General features: G+C 33.5%; 1 pseudogene; it reads left to right on the top strand.

Moving 5' to 3' along the window:
* Positions 1-9,612: 9,612 nt before the first annotated feature.
* LOC149572056 (L-type lectin-domain containing receptor kinase S.4 pseudogene) lies at positions 9,613-12,960 on the top strand (annotated as a pseudogene).
* The last annotated feature ends 5,331 nt before the right edge of the window (positions 12,961-18,291 follow it).

Here is an 18,291-nt window from a genome sequence, read left to right as displayed (position 1 = left end):
TGATTCTCCTTAGGATTTACAGAGAATATTGCAACAATCACAATGGCTAATGCAATTTTAGGTCTACTACGTACTACATATTCCAACTTGCCAATCATAGACCTTTACAATGTTTGATTCACTTTAGAAGAATCACCACTCTTTGATATTTTGTGTCATGTCACCATAGGAGTGCTAACTAGTTTTGAATCCTCCAAACCAAAATTTTTCAATGTTTCATTTACATACTTAGACTGACTAATGTGAATACCATATTTTATCTTATATACTTGCAAACCAACAAAGAACTTGATCTCTCCAAACATAGAAATCTCAAATCATTTCTTCATTTCATTTGCAAATGTCTTGCATAATGCATTTTGACTTACAAATATGATATCATCAACAAAAAATTCAGCTAGTAAAATACCTTTACCTCCTTTTGTCCTCAAGTATAGATTGTTGTTATCACAGCTCTTCTCAAAACTAGTCTTCACAACATAATTGGGAAGCCTTTCATACAATTCTCTTGGGGCTTTCTTTAAACAATATAAATCTTTGTGTAGTCTACATACCATGTTCTTGTTATTTGGATCAAAAAATCCTTCAAGCCATTCTATGTAAATCTACTCTTCTAGTATACCATTCATAAATATTGACTTGACATCCATTTGATAAACTTTGAAACTTTTATATGTAGAGTAAGCAAGTAGAGTTCTTACTCCTTCCAATCTTACAACTAGGAAAAATGTTTCTCCATAGTCACTTCCTTCTTCTTGTGCATACCCCTTGCAAACTAATCTCACCTTATTCCTTGTGAGTTCACCACTCTCATCTAACTTTTTTCTATACACCCACTTGATTCCAATCACATTCTTGTTTTCTAGTTGGGGTACTAGATTCCATATTTTGTTCTTCTTAATCTGATCAATCACTTCTTTCATGTCTTTACTCTAGTCTTCATTCTCTAATACATATTTCACTAACTTAGGCTCATGTATGCTCAAAAAACATGTATCACTTCTCAACCTATTCCTTATCATTTATCTAGCTTCCTTATCTCTAATAATTTGTTCAATAGAATAACATCTTCTGACATACTTTAAAAATCTTGGTTCTACTCTTATTTCTTCAATGGACTAGTCAACTTCAAAATCAATATGTACTTCTCTGTCAAGTAAATCTTCATTCCTTTCATGTACACTTATCTTAGAATTAGAATGTACCTCATCTTTAGTCTGCAACTTGGCTCCTAAATGCAACTCAGTTCCTGAATGCAACTCAACATCCATTGTATGTGACTCAACAATCATTGATACTTGTTGTTGATTTACAACTTGATTCAGAGCACCTTCATCAGTAGACATACCTTCATAAAAGTATACAAAATATTTGTAGTCTTTAGGTTTCATCATAGGTTCACCTTCATGTACCTCTGTATGTTCATCAAACTTCACATTTGCACTTTCCATGACTTTGTTAGTATTAGTATTTAAACACTTATAAAATTTACTTCTTGTGGAATAGCCTAGGAATATACCTTCTTCACTTTTAACATCAAATTTACCATTCTTGTTGCATTTAAGAATATATAACTTTCTTCCAAATAGATTAAAATATTTTACATTGGGTGAGTATCCATACCATAGTTCAAAAGGTGTTTGAATGAGTACATTTTTTGACTTGCACTTGGTTCAAGGTATAGATAGTTGTACTTATAGCTTCTCTCTAGTATTTCAAAGCAATATTATTCTCCACCATCAATCTTCTAGCATAGTCCATTATAGACCTCTTTCTCCTTTCAAAAATCCCATTTTGTAAAGGGGTCCTAGGTGCAGAAGTCCATCTCTTCATTCCTCTACCATTACAGAATATCTTAAACTCATTTGATGTAAATTCTCTGCCTCTGTTAGATCTTAGACATTTCAAAAAAATTTAGGTCACCTTTTTAATTCTTTCCACGTAGCACTTAAACATTTGAAAAGCATTAGGTTTTTGTTTCAAGAACAAAAATTTCATCATCCTAGAATAATCATCAACAAAAATGATAATTTACTTGTCACCTTTGTAGATTTGCACAATAATTGGTCCACACAAGTAAGTATGAACTAATTCCAAAATTTCTTTAGAGGAGTGAGTCTTACTTTTAAAACTAGATTTTATCATCTTTCCCATCTGACATTGTTTGCAAATCACATTTTCAGGTTTCTTTAGTTTATGGAAACCTCTGACTCTTTTTCATGTTACTGATACTAACTAAGTTATCAAAGTTAACATGACATAACTTCTTGTGCCATAGCCACACATCATCAAATTATACAACAAGAAAAGTAACATCATTCATGTCAAGATAAAATAGATTACCTTTAGTCTGATCTCCCTTTCCAATAAGTTTTCCATCAGTGTCATAGATCTTTTCTCTCTTGTTCTCAATTCAACTTTGCAACCTAAACTATTTAGTTGTGACACACTCAACAAGTTATAGATAAGTCCTTATACATAGTAAGCATTCACACACATTATATTTTCTGTCAGTTTTATTGATCCTTTACATTTATTAGATAGGGCGCATCATTATCAAATCTTAGACTATTTCCATTGCAATAATCAAGGGTAATGAACTTACTTTTATCTCTAGTCACATGATGTAAACATTCACTATCAATGTTCCATCTGTCACTCTTGTCCACATAAGACACTAGTGTAGTTGCATCATCCTCATCAGAATCTTCCTTCATAGCAACATACACAACTTCATCATCTTGGTCATCAGATTCATCTTTATTTTCCTCTTCAAGAATGTAGCAAGACTTCTTTCCTTTGTTTTTATAATCTTTGATGTCCACACCTATATTACTTTTGTATCTATCTCCACTTCTATTGTTCTTCTTCTCTAGACATCTAACAACAATATGACCAACCTCATTACAATTAAAGAACATGACAACTAGCTTACCTTTGTATTTCCCCTTGCCTCTATAAAATCTTGTCACCAACAATGCTTCAAGCTCTTCTACATCTTCTTCATCTGTATCACTATCACTAGAGACATGTTTGACTTTTTTCTTTTCCTCTTTAGGTTCCTTTAATGAGAGTTTATCTTTCAAAGTATATTCAAAATTTTTAGTTTTGAAATTATCAAAATTAGATTTTTCAAAGGAAGCAAGTCTATCCATCAATCCTTCAAGGGTTAGATTACTATGAGGAACACACCTTAGTTTTTGTATGGTAGAGACTCTAATAGAATACATAGGAAGCAATGCTCTTAGTAATTTTTTGATTACAATCTCATCTTCAATAATACCACTTGACTCTTATGCAATATTGGACAATGGTCTTACTTTCTTGCATTCTCATGTCATTGAACTTTCCTCTTAGACTTTCATCTTTGGCTCTCAAAATATTTGTATCTCCTCAATAAATGGTTTGTATTGCATTCCACATCTTTTTTGCAGCATCACATCCTTTGATGTCATTAAAATCTAAGTAGCTTAGGACAGAGGCAAGCTCTAACATTTCTTGATTATGTTCTTTCTTCTTTTTTAGATCATTAGCAATTAGGGCTCCAACAAGATCAACATGATCATTAGTAATGGTAGATTGTGTAGTCTCTAAGACCTCATAGATGTAGCTTCATCAAAATTTTCATTGAAGAAAGTTTTCCTTGTTTAGTTTTAGTACCTTCTTTCTATACATCTTGATCTTTTAGCTTTTAGTACCTTCAAACTATTCCTTACAAGCACCAATGGTCTGATACCAATTGTTGGAATTCTTTAGAATAACTGAGAGGGGGGTGAATTAGTTATCCAAAGGTCTAGATGTACAAATAAAACTATTCAGTGCTTAAAAAATTCATATCCATAAAACCATAACATGCATGCATCCATTAGATCATACAAAAGCTTAACTTAATAGGTTGCTATCCTAGGTAAAAATAACTATGCAAAAATGTAAACATGAAATACCATAAACAGATTCACACAATTTGACACAAGGATTTTATGTAGAAACCCAATTTGGGAAAAACCACCAATAACATGCTACCAAAATTTAGTCTTCTAAAGTGATGCCCTCTGAAAGGCTAACCTTATTAAAGTTTACAATACACACTATTAAATGTCACTTGGTTAGAGAATTTCAATCACCCTATTAGGATTGATTAGAGGACTTTAGAACATTCCATTAGAATGTCACATAGTCAAAGGATTTCAAATGACTATTAGTTCAACCTTAATTCAAAGGATTTTATCCACACTGGTGTAGTTTTTAGAAAGAAACAATATGACTTGATCTGATAAAACCTTACAACTCACTTGTAGATTACAGATCTTTGGTTCAGTCCTCCATTCTACTTGGCATTCATACACTTCATCTTTGATAGCTTGTTCACCCTTCAAGCATTCATCCCCTTAAGCCTTGTTGCTTTATATGCCAACTACAATATCTTCTTATTTTCCTTAGGTTCTTGCACATGACAACCTTTTCTTCTAGCCAACTATCTCTATAAATAGAGAATTTAGATGTTTTATTGCTTAACCACAATTGTTTATTTTAGGGTGAGGTAAAATTCAATGAATCTACCCACTTTTTCATTTGAGTTCCTCTAGAAACTTCCTCTATATTCTTCCTTGAATTTTCCTCAAAATGGTTTACCTTGATCTTTGTGCCACCAACTCATCATAGTCATCTTCTACATGCTTCACATATTTCAAAAAATCAAATTTGTTCACTCAAATTCATCAAATCTTTGATTTAACACTATTTGTTATCACTCAACATCTATAATGTTCTATCACTTGGCCAACACGTATTCACTAAAAAAACACTAAAGTTCACTAATGCTCGACATCGACTAAACTTTACTTGGCATTTACTAACTTTCACTTGTCTTGCACTATTTGTCTTCTTTTCTTGAAACCTATTGATTTTCACTCATCTTCTACTATTTTTTTCTTAGATTTTATTATTTTCTTGACAATGCTTGATAGACACCTTTCTTTACTTGATCTTCTTCCAATCTTTGCTCGAGTAATCTTTCATTATAAACTTTAAGTAGATAAACAATACACTATAGTATCAATGTCTTACTTGGTCTTAGTGCTCCTTTTATACACTACATAACTCCACCTTTCTCTAGGTTCTCTTGTTATCCCCTCTTTTCAAATCCTCTTCATCAATCAACCACATGATAGCATTCCAACCAAAAATAAATTGTCTCACCAGCAAGTGGTAGGTTTGACATCTTTGACAAAATAATGATTGTTCCATTATAGTTTCTACACTTCAAAAAAATCTCTTTTCAACAATAGAGTGCATACATATACCTTTGTGTCTATATTGTATGTATTACAGAACATAAAGCAACATATGTTAAAATAGAACATAAATATACTATCACATATGGTAAAACCAAACATTTATAGATATGTGACTAATATAGTATAAAAATCTTATAATTTGAAACAAGAAACAAAATCATCCATCTATTCCTAGTTCCTTGTCTTCTATTTTATCTTTGTAACTTCGTGCCATAAAGGGCAGGTAAAAAAATATTTTGCAGTTAAGAAGGAACAACAATTCCCTTAGAGCATGTACACATGTTTTCTAAAAATAGCTTCAGGTATATCTCTACTTTATTCCTAATAGATTTTGAAAGGATTTATTCTTCTTGTTCAAATAAGCTCACTTTGAAGCCAATACACTCTTGACAACCTTAAATCCTATTTGAAATCAGTATTCTTAAGAGGAACCCTGCTATCAACTTCTCTAGAAGGAAAATTATCATCTCTCATAGTATTATAGGTCATTACCATGAAAAAGAAAATCATATACATAATTCATAGGTTTGAGAAGTTCCACAATATTTGAAAGAGATACATAGACCATTGAGATGTAGTCTGCATATTTGTAGAATATCCTCCAAAATCAACATTTGAATTATGTCATCAAATCTTACACAATTGAAGATGAACACTAAGATTAGAAACCCTGAATGACCATAATACGACTTAGGATATTCACTCATAATAAAAGGTAGTACTAAATATTTGTTAACAACCCTAACTTGCATAGTTACATTTATAGACAAAAAATTATTTGGACAAGAAAAATAAAATAATAACTTAAAATTACTAGAAGGATATATTTATTGACCCTAACACACCTCTTAAAACATTTTCCAATTGGAATTATGAATTTTTAGTGTGAAGTGAAATGATTATTAATATTCTAAAATGTGTACATCTTGAAATAAACAACACATTCCTTGATTTTGGAGGGCCCACTTATCCAATTTACATTGAATTTACACATTAACTATTGATCATTGACTATTTTACCCTTGACACCTTTGATATTTAAGTATCACTATATAGGGTCTTGTTTAACAGGGTATCATCTTAGAGATTCAGGGATACTATCTTTATGCTTATCTCTTCGGGTTCCTTTTCTGTTTTGGTCAATGGTTCCCCTTCCTCCTTTTTTAAGGCCTCTAGGGGCCTTAGTCAGGGAGACCCAATCTCTCCTATTCTTTTTATTATCCTGGCTGAATGCTTGGGAAGATTTTTTAATAATATGGTTGTTAAAGGAGACTTTGTTGGTCTTACCCCTTCCTCCTCTACTCTAGTGTGCTCACATCAACAATTTGTGAATGATTCTATTGTCATGGGGGAGGCCCTGGTGATAAATGCTAGGAATATTAAGAAGGCTTTGACTGACTATGGAGATGCTTTTGGCCAAAACATTAACTAGAATAAAAGTGTGATTTATTTTATTAATGTTAGTGAGGCTAGACAATTAAAGATTAAAAGGATTATTGCGTGTGAAAGTGGAACCTTGCCTAGAACTTATTTGGGGCTACCTTTGGGTTTTTCTCCCCCTGATAATTTTTGGAACTCTCTGATTGAAAAGATTCACTTGAAACTTGCTAGCTGGAAGGGATCCCTCCTTAGTTAGGCTAGGAAGGTCATTGTTTTGAAATCTATCCTCCAAAGTGTGCTGCTCTATGCTTTGAGTGTCTTTAAAATCTCGAGAAAGTTTGCACTTTCTATTGAGAAAATACATAAAACTTTCTTGTGGACACATATGGAGACTAAAAAGAGACTTCCTCTTATTGCCTGGGAGAATGTTTGCATTCCCAAAGGGAAGGGAGGGCTTGGGCTTTGAAGGATTTCTTTTATAAATGAACTTTTATTGGCTAAACTTCTTTGGAGATGGCATAAGGAAGAGGGGGAATGGAGGAATATTTGGGATTATAAATATAATTTGAATAACTTTGATTTTCAAAATTTCCTTCTTTCTAATTCTGATAAAGGGGGATCTCAGATTTGGAAGAATGTTCATAAATTTAAACACATTTGAAGGAAAGGAGTCAAATGGAAGGCTAAATATGGTTTGAAGATACTTTTTTGGGAAGATATTTGGATCTTGGATTACCCCCTCTATGAGGACCCAAGATGGAATGGGTTTATGGAGTAGTGCAAGACTCAATTTGGTACTTTGGTTAGTGATTACTGGAAGAATGACTCATGTATGAATCTTCTTAGCATGGATTTGAATCTTGTTGAGCTCACTAAGTGCTTGAATGCTTATTGTCTGAACCATGAAGATGATGTTTTGATTTGGAAAAACGATCCTAGTGGTGTGTACTCTAGTTTGTCAACTTTTGCTAATTCTTTTGAAGATTATGAGGTTCCCTACTGGGCAATGGCTTGGGTAAAAGGTATGACTCCTAAAATTAATATCTTTTTTTGGATTCTTTTGCAAAACAAAATTTTAACCCTTGACAATCTCAAGAAGAGGGGATTCTTCATTGTTCATCAGTGTATTCTTTGTAAGAATGATGAGGAATAGGTGGATCATTTAATGCTCCATTGCCCCTTTACTACTAAGGTTTGGGATAAAATTTGGAACTTAATGAATATGGACTGGGTCCCTCATGCTACTATCCAGTTGTTCTTTTTGTCTTGAAAAACTCCTTCTAAGAACCCTCTGATTACTAAATTGTGGGATTTTATACTTCCTTATCTTTGCTGGGGGGTTTCGAAAGAACGTAATGATAGGATCTTCAGAGGAGTGGAATCCAACTCTATTCAAGTTTTCCATAAAATCAAGGTCCTTTTGCATGAAAATATCAAAATTTGTGGTAAGGGACAACAACCTTCTAATGATTAGGATGTGGGGGTGATGAATAATTGGAATATTAGAAGCCTAATTTTGGATACAAAGGATCCTAACCCAAGGGAAAGTGCTAGATGGGATTGTCCTATGACTAATTGGTTTAAGTTGAACTTCGATGGGGCCTCGAAAGGGAACCGAGGCACTGCTGGTTGTGGAGTGGTGATTAGGAATTCTAATGGTGATTTTGTTGGTGGTATGGCTATACCTTTGGGGTGTCAAACCAATCACATTGTGGAAGCCTCAGCTACTCTTTATGGTCTTATGTATGCCAAAGACTTGAACTTGGTAAATATTTGGATTGAAGGTGTTTCCCTCAACATTATAAATTGCTTAAAGAAGATATACCCACCATCACAGAACATTAGTAACATTACATCTAAGGCTGAGGATATTACTAATTCTTTTCAAAATTGCATTATTTCCCATAATTATAGGGAAACAAATGGATTAGCTGGTGGGCTTCCAATGTGGCATGTTATAATGATCAAAAAATCATATAGGATTCATATGCCACTTTACCCGCTGATGGCTGTGAGTTTGTCAAGAATGAAAAATGGAAATTCCAACAAATATCTTTTAATAATGATGCTATCAAGGAATTATGATTTTTACCTCTTTGTAGAGAAGTGGGCAATTATTTTTGGAAATGCAAGTAGCTTGCACAGATTATGGGTTACTTCTTTCTATCAGTGTTTAGGTTGTGGTGATTGCAGGGTGATTGGGGTTCTTTAGTGTGAGAAAACCAGAGCTTCATCTTGCAGATAGTTTGGGGTCTCTTAGTCAGAGAAAATTAGGCTGTCCATTGCAGAGATTATGCGGGGAAAGTGGAAATAGGTCAAACTGCCTAGTTGTGCGGGATGGACGAATAAACTAGAGGTTTGGGATATCCTTAGGCATGGCAATTTTACCGGCTACATGGAGAGACTTAAAGGAAATAATCTTGCTATTATGCACTTGTTTGTAAAATCATGGAAGGATGGCTTGATTTTGGTTGGGAATCAGAGGACAGAGGTTATAGTTGAGACCATTGCGGAGGCTACTAGGTTGGATTTGGACAGGATGACTTTCTATAGGGAAAGGAAGATATCAGAAAAGGCGATTGATAACTTTGTTGAGACCGAACAGGAAAGAAACCATCTAGTTAAGATAGGTACTTCTTACTTTAACCTAGATTTTGTGTCTCGTCCATGGCGATTTATTTTCTTTGTCACTATGGAATATTTAACTTTGGATGGTAGATATACCAAATTTTATGGTTATCACTTTGTGCTTGCAAACCATTTTCTACATAATATTAGGGTGAATTTTCTTTCCTACTTGTTGCAATATCTTGCCATTTCTACTCAAGCCATTCAGTGTGACCCAACTAGGGAACATATATGCCATGACGGGCTTATGGTTTTGATCATAAATGTGCTCAAATCTAAAAAAATCCAAAAACCAAGGAATTTTAAAATGGAAGATCAAGATACTGAAGGGAGTATTCAAGAAAAAGCCTATGACTCTGATACACAAGATGAGGCTGAAGAAGGTTTGGCTAGTCCTAAAATTGGTTCCAGTGGTAGCAACAAGAAAAAGAAGAAGAATACTGAGAAGGAGGATTCTGACTGGGAGAGGGAAAGTGATTTTGTTGAAGAAATTGTTCGCAAGCACATCAAAAATAGGGGAGGTAGTAAAGGTAAAGGCAAGGGTTGTCTAGATGAGAGAGTGTCTATGCATTCTGATGATGAGCCTTTGGCTCAATGCCTAGAGAGGAAAAGGAAGCCTGTGCAGTGTCAGGTCAATAAAAATGCTAAGAAAGTTAAAGATGATTTTGATGTTGATATTGATGAGAAAGGATCTAAATCTGATGGGGGTGATAGTGGTTTAGGGTTTTCTAAAGGTATGTTTGGTGACCTGGCCTCTATTCAGAAGGAAATTGGCATCTTAAAGCATAAAATGTTTTTGCTAAAGAAGGAAATGGAACAATTATCCAAAACAGCCAGAGGGGAAAGAACCCTAGGACAACATATTGACAAGCTCTCAAAGGTCATTGGAAATGTTGAAGAAGTTAAAAATTTGATGCATAAGATTCTTGTGATGGAAGCTAAACAAAGGGTTATGGACAAGGATATTAGCAGTGTCTAGGGGAAGGTGTCAAAACTTGAATCCAGACTAGGCAACATGGACAAACAACTTAAGCAGATGGTGGAAAATATTTTTACCTTCCTAAAGAAGAATGAGGTAGGTAAAGACTAGGATTCTCTCTTGGGGATTGTTTCTCAAGGACCAAGTATGTGTACCTAGGCTCACTCAAAGAATATTGAGGAAACCAATAAGAAAGATGAGGTCAAAGCTACTGTTGAAACCATGCATTCTCTGGTGGACCAGGCTATGAATCTGATCAATACTCCTTAGCTGGTTGGTTGCTAATCCTTTGCTGGACTTTTGTTTTTTTTTGTAGCACTATCCTCTGTGACCTCTTTTTGTTTTCTTAGGTTAGTTTCATGCTTGGTCTTGGTTTCTTTTCTTTGTAGTTCTTTTCTTTTTCTTGTTTCTAGAACTCTGTTATTGTATAGGTTTCGGGTCCTTTAAAACCTACTTATGCTTAATCAAAATAGGGTATCATACTACACTAGAGGAATGGTTAGTAAAAATTTAGGGAAGAATAATTCCTAAAGAGTTTTATAAGATTAAAACCCATATGTGTTTCCAACAATATTAAAAAAGCATTTATATGTTAAAAATGTCACCGAGTTTTGGTAATACTAAAAATGTGATCATGTTTTGGTCATATTAAAAAAATGATCAAGTTATTTGAATATAAGCTAGGTAATTCCAAACCATAAATTGATTGAGTGACTTGAATTAAAAGAACCCTAACTAGGCTATTGATGATTTAGGTTATTTCTCTTTGGAATGGTGACCACTCTTTTGTACACCATAGTAGTACATTTACCCTAAAAATCTATAGTGTTCTATCTCATGAACTATTCTAGACTAATTAGCTAAGGCATGTCTATACTATGATCCGATATATATTTCTAAATATAAATCATAGTGTGTTTTATGTATATTTAGTGTAAAACATATATAGTGAAGGTAGAAGATAACCAATCGAGAGAAAGTGTGTAGATTATCAACCAAAGTCATGTTCTCATGTATCAAGTACTAAAATGGTTTTACGAATAACCTCCACGAAAAACTAAAAAAATTTCAAATCCATCATAACTTGTAATTTATAATCACACAAGTCAACTGATGGTTGTGTCAAGGAATATTCAATTTCTTTAACCATTAACCATTGACCTTTGAGGCCTTTGATATTTAAGTAATGGTATAAGCTCCCATTTACCACTATAACATATTGGACCATAACACACATAATTCATAATTACATAAGCCAACTCTTACCGATATTCAATTTAAGCCAATTTATACTTGTGATTAGAATAGTTTAACTTCCTTAACAAACATCAAAACATTAATAAATCAATAGTAAGAACTAGACATCTCTTGGTATAAGTAAGATCTAACTTTCACCTCTAAAAATATCAGCTAAATCTAGTATACTAGTAATTCTTATTAAAAATAATTTCCTAAGAATTAATAAGAAAAGATAAATAATTGAATTTGACTCACACACTTTACAATTAAGTCTTGATAACAATAGAACCATTATTTATTGCCTTAATCCAGCCAACCATTGACTGCTGACCCCTCACTATTGATAACAATTCAGTCTTGATAAGAATACTAGCGGTTGCAGTTATAGCGGCTATGTGAGTTAGAAGAAAGAAAGGAAGAGATGCTGTGGAAGAATGGGACGCGGAGTATTGGCCTCATAGAATGAGCTACAGAGATTTAGCCATCACAACCAATGGGTTCGGAGAGGAGCAAGTCTTAGGATCTGTGGGCTTCGGTAAGGTTTACAAAGGTGCCCTTCCGATGAACGGCGTCGAAGTTGCTGTGCAACATCTCCTCCAACAGACCAAGGAAGGAGTGAAGGAATTCATATCAGAGATTTCAAGCCTGGGGCGTTTGCAGCACCGGAATCTGGTGCGACTGAGAGGCTATTGCAGGCGAGGAAAACAGCTATTCATAGTGAACGACTACATGCCCAACGGGAGCCTTGACAAATTGATGTTTGGGAACGGCGGTACAACAATTGTAGGGTGGGGTGAGAGGTACAGAATTATCAAGGAAGTAGCTGCAGGACTGCTGTATCTTCACCAGGGGGGGGATCAAAGAGTAGTGCACAGGGATATCAAGTCTAGCAACGTCTTGTTGGACTCGGATCTTCAAGAAAATCTGGGTGATTTTGGGCTTGCTCGCTTACATAAGCACCGCGACGAGATCTTCCCAAGCAGTCGTGTGGTGGGCACGCCTGGTTACATTGCACCAGAAGTGGCACACATGGGAAAGGCCACTCCCGAGTCTGATGTCTTTAGCGTTGGCGTTTTGATGTTGGAGATTGCCTGCGGTAGGCATCCTGTGAATCCTTTTCCCGAAGCCCCTCAGGTCGGTTTGTTGGATTGGGTAAGAGAAGTGCAGGGCAAGGAGAAGATCATGGATGCTGCGGATCCAAAGTTAAATGGTGAATACCTCGAGGAGGAAATGGAGAGGGTGCTCCGCTTGGGAGTTGTTTGTTCCAGTGCCCAGCCTGAAGGTAGACCTTCCATGAGGCAAGTGCTGCAGATTCTTCAAGTGGAAGCATCCCTCTTTCAACTTTTACTTGACATGGGTAGGCCAACCCCAACAGGAGACAGTTCAGACAATTACATTACAGATTCCTATTGTTCCATTTCCTTAGAGACATGTTAGTCATGGAGCCATGTATTGGGCAAATGGGATATATGTTTTCATAGGTTTTCGTTTAGAGTTTGTCACTTGCTCTACATATGTAACTCTTGTATAATCTAATCTGTAAACAGAGGAAAAACAAAGGGAAGTAGAACACATAAAGAATTTACACAATAACTCTATTTTTATTAGTGATCTCCAAATTTGATTACAACTGTTGAGGCTTTTGGTACATTCTATTATGCAGCTTCTTAAGACATTCTTTGAGATATGTCATCTTCAAACACTCATACTCTTACAATTCTGGTACAAAATTCAAGGCCTTCAAATTTTGGATTTTAGCCTCCAAATGGATTCAGTAGGATCTCTCATACCTTTGCCATGCTTTCCTAATCCTCTTCATTCAAATCTCAATTTATGCATAAGCTTCAAACTGATATTATTTTTTAATGCATCTATTGTTTATCATCATAGCAATTTCCTTTTATGTCAACTCTTTTGAAAATGATTACAAAAGGTTGAATATAAAGAACTCACACCCACAGAAAAAACAAGCAAAAAACAAGATATACATAAACCTAAACAAGTTTTATTTTTTAAGAAATAAAACTAAATCTTAAATTTAAATATGTATATTTCAGCACATTATTTATTTTCATAAAAACTAAAAAATAACAATAAAATTTTCTTAAGAAAAATTTCTATTTCTTCACCAGCATCAATTATCTGTTGGGCCCATTTACCGTTACACCAAAAGCCATGACTGTTAGTGAACATGGAACACCACATAATTAACCACCTGTGGGCAGGGGAGCGCGTCGCATCACCCAACAATCTCCCCCTCGACGCGCTCCCCTGCCCACAGGTGGTTAATTATGTGGTGTTCCATGTTCACTAACAGTCATGACTTTTGGTGTAACGGTAAATGGACCCAACATTATCAACAACTCTCTCTCTTTGCGGTGCTGTTGTTGGATAAACGTTTGTATCTTGGAACTAAGTAGGTTCACCGAATCTGTGTTGTGTAGCCTTCTGAATTTTATTTTCCAAATGTCAGGTTGTTGAAGCCTGATATTTGCCTTTGGCATTATGTTTATTATGTCGAAAGCAAATTTTCTTTCGACTTAATCGAATAGGCTTATGTCCAATTTTTGTTTCAGTATTAAGAGTTAAGACTTAGCTCATAGTCGAGCCATAAAAATAAAGTCGCAAGCACATACTCAAGTGTTGTTCTGTTTCATCTTTCAGTAATCAATTTATAAAATAATATATCATTATAGTATGGTTGTTGCATTTATTTTTCTTGATTAGTTCCACTTGAAAATAAACCTATTACAAGTGCTTTACAGTAAAAAAATGTTTAATTCTAGAATATTTTAGAATATTTTAGACCAGCTTGTCTGGTGTTCAATAATTTTCTTTAATCCATCGTCGTCTTTCTTCTGTTAGTATCATTGCAAGGGGAAATTCTATATCCCAGCATAAATGTGTTTTAGCATGAAGCTGGTTTGTTGATTCCATGTTGCGTAGCCTGCATCTACACTTTTGGATTTTATTTGATAAATGTAAGTTATAGTAACATTTACTGTTTACTGAAATTTGTCTTTGGTATAAAGGTTACCATATTAAAAACGATTTTTCTTTTCACCAAATCTGATAGAATTAGGTTAACTTTAAGAGCCAACTACTAGATTTAGGCTCGGCAGGCGGTCTCTTCTTGAACGGGTATGCTGTTAATTAATTTGATTTAGTTCTTTCATTTTCATAGTTAGAAATAAACGATTTGCTGGCGGAATATACTGCTTTCTTCAACAAAATGTTGTAAAGTGAATTGGATGGAATAGTTGTTGTAGATGAATAAAGTTGTCATGGTTGCAGAGTAGATTTGTAGTCTATAGCTAATAAAATGTTATGCATAAGAAGAATATAACCATTTTCAATTAGGAAAGTTAAATTTTTGTAATGTATTGAAGACAACCCAAATTTTAAAATTCCATCAAATTAAATAATGTTTCTTTTTGTTTTCATTAAAATTCAACAAAAATAAGAGTATCAGCGTGAATGAGAATCACTTTGGAAGAATGGTGGATAGTCTAGTCTAGTCCAATATTAAGGCGAGGTCATATGGAGGGGGCTTCCTTCAAAATAGAGCAAGTGGTCGCTGAGATTTTTTAGAAATGTTTAAAGGTGAGTGGTCCCATGTATTGTGGTTAAAAAATTTCACCTACTGAATTTTTATAAGTTCAAAGATATTAAAATTTTAAATTTTTTAAAAATTTGTAAAAACTTTGTTTTTAGTGGGAAAGAATGAGGGCTTGCCATATGGCATAACTTTTCCATAAGCTGGTGGAGCTATTTCCAGCCCCACCTCTTTTTCATCCGCTCAATTTAAGAGGGCTAAAAAATAATGGCTCCTACTTTGAAGGAAAAAATTCTAAATAATTCTCCAGCCCCCGACGCCCGCCCACCCCTCCCCCCCCCCCCCCCGCCAAATGTTTTTTTTTTTTTTTTCTAATGGGACCGACCCTTGCCTAATAGACTAGACATGTCTTATTAGTTATGGCAGACACTTATGACAGTCACATGAGTGAAAAAATAAATTATATTTTCAGATTGAGATGGGGGTAGAAAATAAAATAAAAATTTTGGCACTATTTTTAATTAAAGTGTTCAAAAAATCAGGAGGTTTGTCTTTTGTACAGATTTATCTATTTACTTTAATCATCGTATTTATATGATTAAATTAAAATTATTTAAAATGTTTATCGATTCTACTCAAGAAAGTTTTAATAGCAAACATAATTTTTAAAAAATGATTATCAAAGAATGCGAAAAATTTAAGAGTGTCACAATCCATTTTTTTGCAATCTATTTTGATTTTGTGTTATTGTAGAGAGATGTTTTGGTAAAATTAGAAATTATGAACAATGAGAAACATTATCCTTTTAATTGAAATTAAAAAAAAAAATTTAGAAAATTGTGGGAATTAATGGCATGTTTGAGCAAGAATTTTTTTTGGAAAAAAATTGTTATAAGAAGAAAAAGAAATCATTGAGAACATACATAGAAGAATTGGGGAAGCAACATAAAAGCTTGTGGGATTAGAGAGCATTGATCCATTGGGTGTCTCTTTCAAATTATGATTTGAATATTTTTTCTTCTCCAATAGCTATGAATGCTATACAAAAAAATTAGTTCTCTCTTCTAAATTGAATATGAATGCGTATAGAATGTATTGCATTTATCCATTCATTTAATTTTAATTTCATTATATTCATTTCTTAAACTAAGAATTATTAATAGTTCTTTCTTCCAATAGAGATTCATGCTGACTACCTACCCTTCCCTCAAAACTCCATTCATGGTATGTGGAATTTCATTTTTCCTTTTTCTATAAATTCTGTTGCTAACAACTATTAATAGCGGAAACTTTTTGGCATATGATTGTTTTAGCTTGCTGTTAACTTGATCATTTTTAGAAATTCATCTTATATTATGATTCGTTTATTTCCTTTTATTTGTAGAATAGCTTTACAGGGATGTAAGAATTGTGTGAAGTATGTGAAATTGGCATTATCAAGTATTTGCTTTAGTTTATTTAACTAGAAAGCAAATTTGTAGAAATCAAAAGGAACTTGATGGGAAGATAGTTTCATAACATTAAAAAAACACATGAGCTTATTTATTTTATTTAAATGGTGAAATGTTTTTTGTTTTAACGTAATGATTAAATTGGTGCTATCTTATATAAATACATATGAGATTACAAATATAGTACTTTGAAAATTAATGTGACTTCTTTTGAAAGTTGACTTTGTAGATAGGGTGGTCTAATTATGATTTTAATTAATTTATTTATTTCTAGATAAATATTATTTCATTTTATGGTTAGTAAAATTAGCTATTTTTACTTTGTGGGTGATCCACTTGTTTTATTTTAACACCAATAGAAAGTTAAGAAATAACTGTTTGCAAAATAAATGTAACTTATTAAATTGTCTTCTTCATAATTATTTATAATGAGTATTCTTTCACATGTAATGAGATTGCATATAGTGTACCATAATAATATGTGGAGGGATATATTACAATGTGCTAGATGCATCTCTAGTAATCACAATCACAAGATAAGCCTTGAACTTTGGTATTAATATCCATCAATGCCTTCTTCTTTATATATCTAGATGCTAAAGATGTCATTTCGAAATAGGGTTTTCAAACTTAAGACAATTCCACAAAGAAATCAAATTTGGTTTAAATATGCTTTGCAAACTTACAAGATTTTGCCAATGGCATACACTAGATCTTTGCAAAATTTGCACAAATTAATTTGAATTTCCTTGAAATTGTTCTACAAGCTTTAGATTACTAGTTGAACGATGAAATGACCAAAAAAATTACTATATACCCTCAAACAATCAAACTAAGCTTGCATTCATTGTTATGTACTTATAGCAGGTATATTCAAAATGCCTGACAATTGTCTCAGCATCTACAAGATAACTTGGCATTTATACTTCATTCACCACTTGTTCATGGCACCAACTCACTCACGAAAACATATCAATTAAATCATAGCTTTGTCTACATAGGAGCTCAATCAATATCGTGACTTAGTTACTACAAACATAGATATTGATGCTTAACATCAACTATGCTTTAACTTGGTATATGCACACTTTGCTTGGTTCACACTTTATAACTAGCCTAATGTATCTTATCTCATGAGGATATCACCTTCACCTCATAAAATGTTAGAAATAGATGTATGATAAATCATTTAAAATACAGTCTCTCACATACATTCTTTTCTTAATTTGAGGTATTATGATCATCTCATTTAATGGATTGGGTGATCTCAACTTCACTAGTTTGACTGGTGTTCCTTTTATCCTTATTTTTTGATATTTAATTAATTTCAATTCTTGTCTATTCTACATCAACTTTTATTTTTTCATTTTTTATGTTCATTGCTAGGTGCTAGTGCTCGAATCTTGTAGTTCTTTCTCACATGTCTAATCTTGTGACATCTATAACAAAATATTGGTGTGTATTTACTAACTATCTTTGTATTTTCACCATAAGATTTTTTCTATTCATATTTTAATGTATTTAGTTTCTAGAAAAACTAGTAGAGAAGGGTTTAAGGTGAGAGCCCTTGGAAAAAATGAAATATCCCTAAGTCTTTATATCTTTTCTTTACTTTTTCTTCACTTGAGGGAGGGGTCTTTTCTATGTGTTATGTTTTAGCACCTAGGTGTTATCAATTTAAGTCCCCACCTCGTGGTCCTTTTTATTTTAATATACCTATGACTTTAGATCGCTTAAGTAAGGTCTGTTCCTACATTAATG

This window comes from Cupressus sempervirens, chromosome 2, assembly GCF_028749045.1.
Source record: "Cupressus sempervirens isolate cs-2001-9-10 chromosome 2, ASM2874904v1, whole genome shotgun sequence".
Taxonomy (NCBI): Eukaryota; Viridiplantae; Streptophyta; class Pinopsida; order Cupressales; family Cupressaceae; genus Cupressus; species Cupressus sempervirens.
Note: the sequence above shows the minus strand (reverse complement) of the source record. Positions and strands in the feature narration are given on the sequence as shown.